Source organism: Rhinopithecus roxellana, chromosome 5, assembly GCF_007565055.1.
Source record: "Rhinopithecus roxellana isolate Shanxi Qingling chromosome 5, ASM756505v1, whole genome shotgun sequence".
In the NCBI taxonomy this organism is placed as follows: Eukaryota; Metazoa; Chordata; class Mammalia; order Primates; family Cercopithecidae; genus Rhinopithecus; species Rhinopithecus roxellana.
In genome coordinates this window covers 37181741-37197567 of record NC_044553.1, presented here as the reverse complement: position 1 = coordinate 37197567, position 15827 = coordinate 37181741, and the positions used below count along the sequence as shown (strand labels likewise).

The 15827-nt window shown below is 39.4% G+C and overlaps 1 protein-coding gene across 1 annotated transcript in view; it reads left to right on the top strand.

The window, feature by feature from the left end:
- Positions 1 to 15827, top strand: part of ATP8B4 (ATPase phospholipid transporting 8B4 (putative)) — a 256458-nt gene that overhangs the window by 48439 nt on the left and 192192 nt on the right. The gene's annotated exons all lie outside the window — the stretch shown is intronic.

The following is a 15827-nucleotide window of genomic DNA, read 5'->3' as shown; positions in this document are numbered from 1 at the left end:
TTATAAATTACCAGTCTCAGGTATTTTGTTATGGTAGCATGAGAATAGACTAATACATCAAGTATACAATTTGCAGGTTTATTTCAAAAGTAAGCTACTTAGGCATTAAACTTGAAAATACTTTAATACTTTAAAAATGATCCAAGACTTGGGCTATATATGTGTCAATAAATCTATGCATATTGCACGAGTGTGTGCACAGGGGTAAAGGCTGTAGTTGTGAGGAAGTATATACAGTTTTGTAAGAATGTTTTTGCTTGAATAATGAAAGACTATTCTCAGAGGTATTAAGCAGAAGACAGCAATCAGAGTCACATGCCAAGATGGGTGATCTAAAGCTCTAGCTCCTGATACCCTTGACTTGGTGTCTCTAGCAGTCCTAATTGTATTGGGTTTTATGTGTGCTCCTTGGTTGTCAATTCACATCATTACAGATGTGGCTGTTCAGGTGTCATCTAGGTATGTAATAGATGGTGACATCATTGTGTCCCAATTGTCCAAAAGTTTAGAGAAGAAGGGCTTTTTTCTTTATACAAAAGGAAAAACCTGATTTCTTAGGTACTGCAAGGAAATTAGCCTAACTATAATACACTGTGGAATTTCAGTGTGGAATTATCCTTTAAAGCTTTTCCATTCAACTCTCTTTACAGAATTCTAACCAACTCCATATCCTGTCTGTGCTTATATCCCTCTAGAAGAGGGGACCTCATTACCTCCCCAAACAGCCTTTTCTGTGTTTGAGTAGTTTTAATCATTAGGTAATTTTTCCATCAGTTGAGCCAAATTGATATTCTCTTGCTTTACTTTCCATTGTTTTAGCTTTTCTTCAGAGACCAAAGCAGAGCAAACATGTCATCTGTTTCATGCAATAACACTTCTGATATTTGTGTTTAAAATTATCAAACACGAATTCATTGAATAAAGAGGTCTCCAGGAAAATCACCTGCTATTCCTTTTCTATTCAAAGAGCCTCAGCTTTTCTATAACTTCTTCAAGTGGGTTCCTCCAAAGTCAAACACAATAGTCTAGAATTTATTTGACCATCTTGAAGTAGAGAAAGATGATTAACACAGTCTAAGACTGCACTATCTTTTCAATGACTGTTGAATCTATTAATCTCATCTTAATTTTATTTTTATTGTTAATAACAAGAACTGTGTCACATTTATCTCCATATCTTGCTTGTCATAGGGCTTGTTGGCACATAATAGGCACTTACTCTGTCATTAAACTATTCCTTTTATTATTGTATCTATGCGGACTTAGCATATCTCTGCATTGTCATTGATAGTTAAACAAATGGGTCAGTTAAATCAGAGTTTTAGGGGTGGAGTCCAGGCATTTTGTTTTTTTTTCTTAAAGCTCCCCTAGTGATTCTAATGGGCAACCTGGATTAATCACTGATCTAAGTTAGTAATAAAAATACTGAGCACAACACAATTAAGAACATAGCCATGCATCTTATCACTAGAGACCTCCCTATAGGTTGCTGTTGGGCCATTAATCATTACATGTTGTTTACTTAACTATTTCTAGTTTCCATAATGAACTGTCCTTGCTGGCAGCCCAATTTTTGTTTAATTATGTAGTAATATTGCTCTTTGTCTTAATAAGCAGAAAGGCTTTTTTTTTTTTTTTAAAGACATCTATTATAGTGGTGGTTTAGATTACTTCTACATGTATGGAGGCAGAAGGATAGAATGAATAACTGAACTTTGAAGATTCCTCCCCAAGTCATATCCCTATGATTCTTGCAAACCACTTAGTACCATGTGTGATATTTCAAAGACTCTTGTAGACCCAATACCACAAAAACGCCATTGTCCTAAGAAAGACGTTTTTGAGGTTAGAAGCACAAGTGAGCTGAACTTCTTTACAATGCTTTGCAGAAAAAGAAATGCTTTTCTAGGTGAGAAAATTAGCTAACAGAATATTTGATTTTTTTCTCCCTTGCACTCCGATATGAGAAAATTAATAAACTGCATGTTGTGCTAAATAATGTGAAAAATCTATATTTATGCTAGTGCCTATCTTCCTTTGGCAAAAGAACTTCTGTAGGTTATGTACTGAAAATTATTGTGATGTGTCATTAATTATGAAAAATTATATTAACTCATGTTATTTTCTCATAAGTGGAATTGTCTTCCTCTCATATATTATTTTGTATTTTTTTCAGTTGGGTTTGTCAGCCATGTTGTCTTAGACTGTTCTTGCATTGCCATAAAGAAGTACCTGAGACTGAGTAATTTATAAGAGGATTAATTGGCTCGGTTCTATAAGACTGTACAGGAAGCACAGCAGCATCTGCTTCTGGGGAGGCTTCAGGAATCCTCCAATCATGGTAGAAGGTGAAGGGAGAACAGGCACATCACATGGTGAAAGTGGGAGCTAGAGAGTGAGTGGGAAGGTGACACACACTTTTAAATGACAAGATCTCACTAGAACTCACTATTGTAAGGACAGTACCAAGGGGGATGGTGCTAAGCCATTCCTGAGAAACCACCCTCGTGATCCAATTACCTCCCACTAGGCCCCACCTTCAACACTGGAGATTACATTTCAATATGAGACTTGGGTGGGGACACACATCCAAACTATATTGCATGTATTGAGTAATTCTTGCTTATCACTTTGTTAAATGCTCTAGACACTTAAAAACGTATAAGGTCTCAGCCCTTCAGGAGCTCTTGGAATTCTGAGATTATTTCACACGCATAAATGAAATAACAGTATAAGACATTACAAAGTTAAGTAATGTTAGCTTATAATAAACATTTTCACTGTATCTGGGTAAGGAAGACAATTTTCTAGGAAGAGATAAATGCATTTCTTAAAGTTGTTCACATTGGTAATAAATATCTTTCAAAGAGAGTGAAATAATGGTAACATACCATGTTTCATTTATGTAGTGTGAAAATGACCTGACTTGGCTTGAAAGCTTCCCAATTTGCACTGTACTTTGAATCCCTGTCTGGATTTGGGGAACCATTTGGCTACTCAGAAAGTCACGTGCCAGTCACATTTAAGTAGATCTAAACCTAAACTGACTGAAGAAGATGATGATCTCACTGAAAAGTGCTTCCAGGGTATATTGGAATTGAATGCTTTAAATATGAAAAGCAGTTAATTTTTGTTGTTTCTTTAATTCAAATGTGAATTTTATATAGGCTTATTGAAATCAATAAGGTATTTTGACATTGGAATAGTTTTGAATTTATGTTTTATCAACTAATAGTTATTACTAAATTCCTGAAACCATTCAGGGCCTATATGCTATTGCCTGTGCAAATGATGCCTGTGCATTTTGGGATGTACATTTGTTAAAAATAAGAATTTCTTTGATCCCTGTTCCTTCTCCTTAGCCTGCTGTGCTCCTCCTTGCTTCCACATACCTGTGGAATTTCCTCCATGGTTCCTTTGTTTTCCAACTTGATGCTTGATCTGATCTTTTTATTTGCCAGAGCTTAAATTGAAAATGCAGGGAAAAACATCTGATTTTTCACTTATTTTTTTCCCCATCCAATATAACTTAAAGGATTGAAAACGAAGTCTAGAAATATATCTTCAGCTGAGTCAAAAGGGCACGTCGTACTTCTAGCCTAAATCCTGGAGTAAGGCATTTCAATGTTTCACCTGTGACACTGATTCGACTCCACAGCCTACTGGGGGAATCCAGTACCTCCTAAGGTTCATAGTCTCTAGTGCACAAATGGGACTCCCTTAGATTTGTACTAATTTAACTTACATCAGCTTTTGAAAAAGCTGCATGGGCCGGGCGCGGTGGCTCAAGCCTGTAATCCCAGCGCTTTGGGAGGCCGAGACGGGCGGATCACGAGGTCAGGAGATCGAGACCATCCTGGCTAACACGGTGAAACCCCGTCTCTACTAACAAATAAAAAAAAAAAAAAAACTAGCCGGGCGAGGTGGCGGGCGCCTATAGTCCCAGCTACTCGGAGGCTGAGGCAGGAGAATGGCGTAAACCTGGGAGGCGGAGCTTGCAGTGAGCTGAGATCTGGCCACTGCACTCCAGCCCGGGCGACAGAGCGGGACTCCGTCTCAAAAAAAACAGAAAAAGCTGCATGCAGCCTTTCCTATATCACAGCAATCTGTGCCTATCAAAACTCTTAGAGCTCTTTAATACTCTGCTTCTTGAAGTGTGGTCCACAGACAGACCAGCATCATTGGCCTCACCTAGAGCTTGTTAGAAATGCAGACTCGGCCGGGCGCGGTGGCTCATGCCTGTAATCCCAGCACTTTGGGAGGCCGAGGCGGGAGGATCACGAGGTCAGGAGATCGACACCATCCTGGCTAACACGGTGAAACCCCGTCTCTACTAAAAATACAAAAAATTAGCCAGGCATGATGGTGGGCGCCTGTAGTCCCAGCTACTTGGGAGGCTGAGGCAGGAGAATGGCGTGAACCTGGGAGGCAGAGCTTGCAGTGAGCCGAGGTCAAGCCACTGCACTCTAGTCAGGGCGACACAACGAGAGTCTGTCTCAAAAAAAAAAAAAATACAGAATCTCAGGCCCCACCACAAAACTACTGGTTTATCACTGCATTTTAACAAAACTCCAAATGATTCATATACATATTTGAGTTTCAGAAGTTCTGAACTGATTCTTTCGTCTTATTTTAGTTAGTAGTGCCTGGAAAATTTTGGCAAAAGCAAAGAGGTGGTGGTGGGGGCAGGACGGGGAAAGTGTGTAATTATCAAGCACAGTGCTAGGCACTTTACATGTATTATCTCATTTCATCTTCACAACAACTCTGCATGGTAGGTATTCCCATGCAAATTTACATGGGAGAAATGAAGGATTGGAGGAATTAAGAGAAAGGTCACTTAGTTGATAAAACATGGAATACTTTTCAGATTCAGAACTCTGAGCCCTCACTTTTTCCTAAATATCTCTTGGGAAAATTGCACTCACTCAAGTATTATTTAACTGGATTGTTGTTTCATTGTGGTGAATATGAGTAGATTTTTTAGGAAAAATGTCTTCAAGAAGTTCTTGAAGCTTTTCTGAAACCGGGTTTGTGAGGAAGGTCTTTGTTCTTAACCTGTGTGTATTAAGTTTAAGGCTTGAGGTGATCGGTCTTGTCATATAAGTAGTTCCTTTCAGTACAGCATGTCTGCCTTCCCTCCTTCCTTCCCTTCTTCCTTCCTAGTGGCATCTTTTCTTTAGTTCTGGAATCAGAAAATTTCCTAGAAACCCAGGGGATGCTGTGGGCCATGGCTCTGGCTCAGCCAAGGCAAGTGCCTTTTAGCCTTTCTGGGTTTCAGTTTCCTTACTGAGGGCAACTCATTTTACAGTACTGGAAATGACAATTGTGGGAAGAGAATACCTAAAGCAGGCTAGATGTCTTGTGGACTTATAACAAGAAATATTAACCATTTGGGGAAAACCAGTTTCTAAAAAAGGGCTCAGGCCACAGACCCCTAGGTTTTGCCTCCTCCAGCCCTTCAAGTTCCTTGTGTCATTGATAGCACCCCTGGTGACCCTCAGAGGGAGGGATACAGGGCACAATCATCTATCTATTCCTCTGACAAGCCTCCTGATTTTGTTCCTCCAGACCCTCTGACTTCTCTGGCTTCTTCCTCCTGGAAAACTGACACACTTGCATAAGTGTCTGGATGACCTTTGTTTTCTAACCCTTATGCCAGATGGAGTGAATCAGGAAGAGGAACGTGGATGAGGAATGCACTAGGGAATAGGATTATGAAGGCAGTGAAATGAGATGGTGGAGGAGGTTCAGGAGCTGCAGCTAGAGCCATTCATTCATTCATTCATGGAACAGGGGAAAGGATCTGGTTTGCTTTGTTTCACAGTTTTGTACATTTACAGTTGTTCCTAGCTGGCCTTCCTAGTGATGCTCTGGTGGATCATTAACTATTAACAACTAAGTCACACTGTTATTTGACTTGGAGCCTGGTACTTAGAGTTGTTCCCGTAGAAGTGGCTCAATTGCAAATCAGTTCAGTGACTTAGAGGATCTGGCCTAGTGAGTTTTGATTGGAGACTCACTGTGCATCTTCTCACCGTGCAGCTCTTGCTCTGCTCAGCATCCACCTGGGCTTCTTATTGAATCTCCGTGTTAGTTCCTACAGAAGACAAATGCCTATTTTTGTATATGTAATCAGGGAACGTCATTGTCAGTCCCACAAAGCAAATTTATGATAGTCTTTATTTAACTCAGACTAGCTCAAGCATAACCTCAAATTTGGTGAAAATTCATCAAACCCGTTGTGCATGATATAATCACAAAAATTAAAGAGTGGTACTTTATTCATAGATTATTATTGATATGTTTTAATGATAGAAGATGCTTTAAAACTCTTCTTTCCCCTGCCTTCCACTACCTGCCCCATGTAGAGAATTTTCCTTCTGTATTTCCCAGTCTTCTCTCCCTCTCAACACCTCTACTCCCAAACAAAAGCCACTCAGCAAACAAAAAACACAAAGCCAGGTGTTGTGGGTTTGTCTGAATGTAGAGTTACTCCCCAGTCCTGGCTGTGAAGGGGCTGGAGACCAGGAAAGGCTAGGACTGTTGTGGGAGAACACCTTCATGAGTGGATCAGGGTCCCAGTTGCTCCAGTACCCCCTGGGCATGGCAGATAGTGCTCACAATTGCATGCACTTTTTCCATCTGATCCTTAGGGGTTCGGGAGAAAATTGCGTAGCTACCCCTGAGGTGGTGTTATTTATGTAGAACTCTAGTATAAGAAGTAGAGTGCTAGGGAGGATTAGACTGTGTATAGTGTGCTATTACAACTCTTTGGTTCTTTGGGCAATTCTTTATGGGTGCCTTTCCTCATTAACTGGACTTTTCTGTTGTGTCTTTCTTACTGCTGTAAACACTGAAGTCTTGAAATTTGGCTTAGTTCCCAGACTACACAGCAGCATGAACATGGTCTGATTTTCAGACCTAATAAACAAAGAAGTCCACCTGTACTAAGTTGTCCAAAGAATCCCCTGTAGTTCAGGAAATGGGCTTGAACAAGCCAGCTTCCACCTCAACTCAAAGAAATGCCCACTCTGATCATACAAGATCCCGAAAGCTCAGGCTGAGATGAATTCGTGGACCAAAGCTGAGGGCTGACTCCCTAGATCCCCAGTTGATTGAAAAGGAGGCGGCGTAGATGAGCTCCGGCCCAGCAGAGATAGGAGGCAAACAGATCATTAGGGATGCCCCAGGGAAGTCCCACTGAAACACAGTGTTTGCTTTCTTTTCTTTTTCTCTTTTGTATGTCTTCTTCTTTTCTCTCTGGAGAAGGCATATACTAGGTCTTTTTCTCTCTCTCTTTCTGTCTGTATTTTCAGTCCTTTTTTAGATGTCACGAAAAGAAAGTAAACATTTTATTGCAACTATTTAAAATGTTATATGCCTCTAAACACCTTGGAGAAAAAAAAAATAGTGTGATTAAATTAATCTCAGAGGGAAATTTAATTTGTTCCCCTGATAATTATCCAAAATTAGTTCTTTGTAGATAAATTACTATTCATAGGCCATTTACTAGCTGTAGAACTGTCTTTCAGACACTAGAACACTAAATTAAGGCTGGGGGGTAGAAAAGAGAATAAAGTTTGTGACACTGTCAGACAGATTTGCGTTGTGGGGAGACAGAAGCCCGAAAGCTTTCCTGGCCACTATCTCTGTTCCTGAGGTCTAGATGGAAAATGAGCTCCCTAGACAAGCCCAGCGATATTCTCCCTAGATTGAAAGGACTGGAAGTGACTACTCCAGCTGATTGAATTAATGTGAGCCCTTCACTGTGATTTAGTTTAGAGAGGTTCTGTTCTTCACCAGAGTGAAGGATGTCAGATGAGGGCCAGTAAGTCCATTAACCAAAAGGCAGTCTAGAGACTTCCTAGTTTCTGACTTGTTTCTCATGAAGCACCATTTGGGAGAACACAGGATTGTACAAGACTTGCTTTTATAGGCAACTCTCACAACTGTTCTAAACCTCAGTTTCCTCATCTGTAAAAATGGTGCTGAAATAGTCACAGCTCATTGGATTTTTTTGAGGACTGCCTGAGATGATGTACTTACAGTGTTCAGCATAGACCCTGGAGATGGAAGGAGGCAATACCATTATCTGGTGTCACTATATGACCCAGAGAAGCCATAACGTAGAAAGTCATATGTTCTCCATTCTGTGCCCAAGTCTTGGTGAAACATGATCTAAGTGGAGGCACAGATGAGCTCCTTTGTCCATAACAGTGTTTAGTCCACAGTTTTCAAAGGTTTTGAGCATGTTCCTCACTTGTAAAAGTAAATTAAATCTGACTGAATGTGGTGGCTCATACCTGTAATCCCAGTGCTTTGAGAGGCCGAGGTGGGAGGATCTCTTGAGGCCAGGAGTTCGAGATCAGCCTGGGCAACATAGCGAGACCCTGTTTTGATAAAAAATTTAAAAAAAAAGAAATTAATCTATATGTGTGTATACATATAGACAATGCATACATTGTACTATTAATATTTATATACATGTGTATACACATATGTGCATGTGTGTACTATATATTATTTTTACTATAGATACTATGTATATTATATTGTCTTTGCTATAGGTATATATATACACACATATATACACATATATTGTCTATAGTAATTAAACATTAGTAACATTAACATTTTTAGTTAAAATATACATGAAGTTCTTTTTTATTTTTGATAGCCCAAAGGATTCTTTTGGGTACCCAGGAAGCGAGCACCCTCTAGGGGACACATATTCCCACTGGTCTCACCAAGTAGGGTAATCTTGATGCTGCATTAACCTGGAAAATCAAGCAAGAAGGCTTCCTGAGGGAGTCTTGGCAGGCAAGGTGCTCCTGCTCTATTGTTCATTATTTTTGTCATAGCATTTGATGATCACCTCCTTAAATTGTGTCATCAGTTTACAAGTTTATTGTCTGCTTGTTCCTGCCTCTCTCTCCACAACTAACATACAAACTTACTCGATGAGGGGAGGGTCTTAGCTTGGTCATGTCTATAGCCCTGGCTCAATAACATTATTGCCTGATGTACAGAAGGACTTTAACAAAAATTAGTTGAATGAATGAATGGATGTTGGGGTATATGTGCCCTCTGCTCTTTCCTTCCTCATACACATTTTCTGCTCAAGTCTGGGAGCCCAGACTCAGGAGAACGTTAAGATGATGGTGGTGGTGGTAGTGATGATGAATGTAGTCATTATTGATTGACACTCTCTGCAAAGCCTCTTGTGTGGTTGAGGCTTCCTCAGCAGAGTTCATAGAAGAGCACTGTTGTCTTTCTGTTGCACCTATCCTGGAAAGCTGTGGACTCTGCACCAGGCAAGAGTCAGCTGATACTGGGGAGCCTCCAGGGGTTCTTCCTGGTATCTGTGAGGTACCAGATGTCTAATCTCCAGGTCCCATACATGCATTCTTTTGAGATCTTTGCATCAACGTGGGTGATTCACATATTTTCTGAGTGGTACAAATGCCTTTTGGCTACTTCCTCTTTTATGCCAGTAGTTTGTGGACACAATCACTTTTTGTTTTTTATTTTATGGCTTAGAGATAATCTCTCCCTTATTAGTCAGGATTATTTCTGTCTCTGGAATCTGGATCGTACCATAAAAATACTGTATCTGCCTCCTTTTGTGGCAAGAAAAGCTAGATGTTTTCTCCTTCAAGCTCTGGAAAGTTACTTTTTATAGTTGTCATGATGTACAAATGTCTCATCAGATGTGGGATGATGATTTGATAGTGAGGAAACTGTGGTACTCATTGCAAAAGCTCCTGGGGCTTGTGGGACTCATAGACGTAGGCAGTGTCCCTGGACAACTACTGAGCTCATTCGGGTTTAAGCCTTCTGGGATGCATTCTTTAAGACAAACATAGAGATACAAGTCAGCTATTATTTAAAAAGCAAACTGATCTTGCATATATTATGAATGCTCTTACCTGGTGTTTGGTTGGTTGAGAGTAAAAGAAAAACCAACTCAAATTGACTTAGTTTGAGTTGAATGAACAGATCATATAACTGCAAAGTCCAGAGATGGGCTAGTCTCTGGAGAGGTTTGGTCTAGTTTCTTTCTCTGCATTTCTTGGCCCTGAATTTTTAGTGCAGAGTTTGTTCTTGGCAGCCTCCCCACTCATAGCCCCAAGTTGCTGTTAGTAATCTGTAGGGCTACTTGTTTCCAGATTGGAATGCAATAGAAAAGAGAAAGCTTATATTATCAGCAAATTTCAGAATTGACGTAGTTTATGTGCCAGTGTCTGAATTCAAAATTGTAATTAGGAGGGTGGGCCGTGTACTTGCCTTAAGCTAATTTGACCCTGGAATTATGGATGGGAGATGAATCTATCCAGTTCACGAGACTAAGGAACTTGGCACATTGTTTAGCTGATGGGGAGAGGAAATAGTCAAATTAATGTTACATATGTCATTAAGAGGACTGAATTTAAAGTGCTGAGATTGGTTTTTGGTATATTTGGTAGTAGATGTGTCTCTTACTCTCAAGATACTAGGTTAGCATCCATTACTGGTTGCAATAGCCATTAGTGACATCCATTAATGTTTCTAGCTTTCTGTCTTTTGGACATATGGTGACTCTTTTGACCAATAAATTGTGAGCATTTGGGTTGAAGCATTACATATGAGAGTGGGACTCTTCAGAGCTTCTTTTTCCTCTGGTAATATACCTTGAAGCATTGAAGATGGTGGGTGGTCCATTACGAGTATCTGATGAGCAGACTCATGTTGGGCAAGTAGCATGAGCAAGAAATAAACTCTTACTGGGTTAAGCCATGAAGATTTTGGTGTTATTACTGTAGCATAGCCGGTTATCCTGACTAGTACCTTGCATTTATTGATACAGTTGAATTATTTGGGGGTCGCTCACAAAAATGCTATATTTGCATAATTCTTTCAATTTAGTAGAAATGCTTTTACGTCTATGCTCTCATTTCCATGATAGTTCTATAAATATATGAGAAATGTTATTAGTTCCATTTTGCCAGTGGAAAATTGAGGCAATCTCCCAAATGCTCCAAATGTTTGTTAATATAGCAGAGTTTGTTATTTTCTATTTGCTTTGTTTACTTAAGCAATACACTTACTTTGTATGTATAATGAGGATCTCTAGAAAAAATAATACTTCCCATTTTATTAATATTTTATTTGGTAGCCCATCTCTCAAAAATTTGTCATTTTTACTTCATTTTCTTTACTTTATTCCCCACCTTCGCTCCCGCCCCCGCCCCCCACCAAGTAGTAAATGTTGGAAATACAAAGGACTTTGGCCATTGTGCTTGGGTTGAAAGCTAAAGTAAGGGAGTGGTTATGCATACTATTTGTCTGCATTGAGCTTTGTTAGGGGCCAAGAGAATCACTCTTGAGGGGAACTGAAAGAGAATCCAAGGAAGCTGTAAGCATACATCAGGCAATAGAACAAGAGCTGTGCCTGAAGGGTTTGACTAGAGAGGAAAAGGTAAATATACTGAATTTCCTTTGGTAAGAAAGTGGCAGCAGGCTTGAAATGCAGACTGCAAGAGAGAGCAAGGACAGATTACTCTGAAAGCAGAAGAGATAACTGCTTTGCCATGAATTGGGGCAGCACAGAGGTGAAGAGCGTGGGCTCTGGAGTAGAATGTCTATTACTAGATCCAAATCCTGGCTCTACCACCACTTACAAGCTGTGTCACCTTGTGTAAGTTACTCAATCTCTGTGAACCTTGGATTTCTATTCTACAGAATGGAAATAATAGTACCTATTTCATAAGGATGATGTGAGGATAAGATGAGCTATAAAATGTAAAACTCTTAGAACAGCACACATAGTAAGAAATCGATAAATGTCAATTATTATTACTATTCATGATCGTTCCTTCTGCCACCACCCTGATCCAAGCTGTGCATCATCTCTCACCTGGACTAATTCAAAGACCTCCTCATCGCTCTTTTCATATCTGTTCTTGTGTCACCACTGATTTGTTCTCCACCTGGCTAGGGTGATATTTTAAAATAAAAATCTCAACAAGTTACTTCTTTGCTTAAGACGTTTCAGTAATTCCCCCTTCACTTATGATTTTGGTCTTTATTAGTCTTTATAATAAAGACTCTCTTGGTCTTGATAATAAGGACTAAAATCCTTAGTATGTATTCTGAGGAACTACTCCATCTAGCCTGTTTGTGCTGACCTGTGCAGTCCAGCCTCGTAGGCCCTCTTCTAGATCCCCAAGTGTACCACCTTTTGCCCACCTAAGGGCCTTTGCATTAAAATATTTTAGAGAAGCAATGACGTTGCCTTCCAGGTGGAGGGTTCTCTACTGGTGTGACACTTCTCTCTCAACTCCATTACTCACTCTGCCACGTGTGAGATGAAGTCATTGACCAGATGGGTCAATCTTGGAGGAATAATGGGCCTCAGCTCATCTTTGCCCTTCTCCCTCTTGGAAGCACATTTTCCACAGGGAACAGGTGCTTCCTCACGTTCATTTATGGGGAGGCATTTTCCCACTATGTGGGATCAGGCCCTGGTCTGGCATCACCTGTGACTGTGAGCCCAAGCCTACTTCATTGTGGAATCTATGAACCTTCCTCCTCACTAACAAGCTAATGCCATGGCCTCTAGTTTGGCTTTTATCGGCACCAAAGAGGCTCCATGGAGTCTCCTCCTTTTCTTCTGGATTGGGATGTTTCTAGTCATTCATGGTGGGAAAGTACTTCTGAAAGGATAGTGGTGAAGAGCTTTCTGTGCCTTATTATGAAATGAATTGGACTCAGATTGGACTGTAGGCCCATAGCCAATGAAATGACTAAATATTAATGTGCCTGATTTAAGGTCTTACCAATACAGTACTCATATGCTTGGACAGGGCAGTGGAAATGGAAGTGTGTTTTGCTTTTGGTTGAAAAACAAAGAAAAGTAGACTGGCCCAGAGATTTTCCAGGAGGGGGAGCCCTTGTTCCTTGTTCCCATTCAAAGCTGTGAGGGTTTGCATCATCTGTGATTAAGTTACAACAGAACAAAAACAATCCTTGCTATATGTCAAGCTAAGCAAATAGGAGAATATTGTCATAATTTCTGTTTGGCATTATTACTTTATCCCACAGAATTAACTCTTTACCTATATGGGACTCAGTTTTGTAGGAGAGTTTCTTTATAATTCCTACTGTGGTTTTGATGGTTATAGACATTGTATATGTCCTTTTGGCAAGAAGCTAGGCTAACCTCTATTTTAGTTTTAAGTTAGAAGGAAAATATAACACAGAATTAGGAATACGAGCTCCTTATCTAACTGTATTTTCTCCTTAGCTTTAATCTTCCCCATTCTTTTCTGCAAGTCCTTTCTTTAGAGAAACTTATGATTGACAGTACCCACACCCTATTTTGCAGTGTGTTAACTTTTTAAGTAGTTAACATACTACAATACCATCATTGTTAGCTTTCAGAACAGTTTTCAGTACATTAGTGTGCATCAGACCAACTAAGCTGGAAACTCTTCTCTTGACATCTCTTCTTATTTTCCTACAACTTGTAGCACAAAACTGGGCACCTTGATTCCTGACAAATGTTGTATTAGTCTGTTTTCATGCTGCTAATAAAGACATACCTGCGACTGGGTAACTTATAAAGAAAAAAGGTTTAATTGATTCACAGTTCAGCATGACTGGGGAGGCCTAAGGAATCTTAGAGTCATGATGGAAGGGGAAGAAAACACGTCATTCTTCACATGGGGGCAGCAAGGAGAAGTGCTGAGTGAAAGAGGGGAAAGCCCCTAATAAAACCATCAGATCTCGTGAGAACTCACTCACTATCGTGAGAATAGCAGCATCGGGGTAACCACCCTAATGATTCAGTTACCTCCCATCGGGTCCCTCCTATGACATGTGTGGATTATGGGAACTATAATTCAAGATGAGATTTGGCTAGGGACACAGCCAAACCATATCAAATGTAAAAATGGTCATTTAACAAACAGATGACCGGATTTTAAAAAAACAGATAGGAATGATGGCTAGGAGCCAGGGTAGATTCATCTAAAACAAGTTACCCCAAACTAACCTAATTCAAAAAATATTATTCTGGGCATGTTGATTCTGAATTTCAGTAATATTTGTCACCCCAAATTTCTCATGTTACTTTTGTGGATAGGGTAGAAGTAAGCCTCAAATAATATAGTTATATGACTTTACAAATGGTTAAATAAAACATATTTAATATGTTTTATATAATACCTGAAAAAAGTATTAACATTAATTTGTAGAGAGATCTCTAGTAGTTTGCCATAGCTTTATTGGTTTAATTAAAAAAATTTTTGGTACATTTAGCCTTTTTTTTAAATGTATATTTGTCTACAGCTTTAGAAGAATATATAAAAGGCATGTGTTTGAAATTTTCTGATGACACAAAGCTGGGAGGAATATCTAATGCTTTAGACAGTACACTCAAGATTAATTTTTTTTCATTAGGATGGTGTAATAGGAATATGAAAGATGTTATACAGAAATATTTTTAAAACCAACTATAAATGTATAGGAAGGGAAACATGATTTAATAGTGATTTATGTAGCAAAGATCTAGGAATTTTTGTTGATTAAAACTTAATATGAAGACATAGTGAGACACAATTGCCAGAATGCCAGTGAAATCTTTGGACATGTCAATATAATAGTTCAGAACAGAGAACATCAAAGTCCTTACTATACATAGACTTGTTGAGCCAGCTCTGCAGTTGTGTTTGGTTCTGGGCATCATGTTTTAAGAGAGATGCAGAGAAGCTGGGATGGATCCAGAAGAGCCTGACTGGGAAGAAATGCCTGTAAAATAAATCATGGAGAATGGTTGAAAGGTTTGGGAATGTCCAAGTCAGAATAAGTATTTATGGGAGTCCTATGAGTGGTTTTCAAGTATTTGAAGGTTATCAACATAGAAAGGCCTTAGACTTGGTCTAGGTGACCCCAGGGGTGGAATTTGCTATGTGGCAAGAAGACACTTCTCAAAAGAAGACATACATGTGGCCAACAAATATATGACAAAATGCTAAATATCACTAATCATTAAAGAAATACAAATCAAAACCACAATGAGATACTATCTCACACCAGTCAGAATGGCCATTATTAAAAAGTAAAAAATAAATAAAATAACAGATGTTGGTGAGGTTGCAGAGAAAAAGGAATACACTGTTGATAGGAGTGTAAATAAATTCAGCCATTATGGAAAACAGTGTGGCGATTCCTCAAAGAACCTACAACAGAACTAATATTTGACCCAGCAATCCAATTACTGGGTATACACCCAATGGAAAATAAATCATTCTACCATAAAGACACATGCACTTGTATGTTCATTACAGCACTATTTACAATAGCAAAGACATGGAGTCAACCTAGATGCCCATCAATGGTGGACTGGATAAAGAAAATGTGGTACCTATACACCATGCAATACTACACAGGCATAAAAAAAGAATGAAACATGTCCTTTGCAGCAGCATGGGTGTGGCTGGAGGCCATTATCTGAAGTGAATTAACACAGGATCACAAAACCAAAGACTGCAAGTTCTGACTTAGGAGTGGGGTTAAACAATGGGTACTCATGGACATATACAGCAACAATAGACACTGGGGATTACTAGAGTGAGGAGAGTGGAAGGGTGGGGGTAATGGTTGAAAAACTACCTACTGGGTACTAATGCTTGTTACCAGGGCGAGTGGATGTCCCAGCTCTTGTCTAACTTGGAAGAAAGATTTCAACCAAGAGACAGTAGGAAGATAGTGAAAAATTTTATTGAAGAGAAATATAGTGTAAAGAGCTTACACTATAAGTGTACACCCCAAAGGAGGAGTGG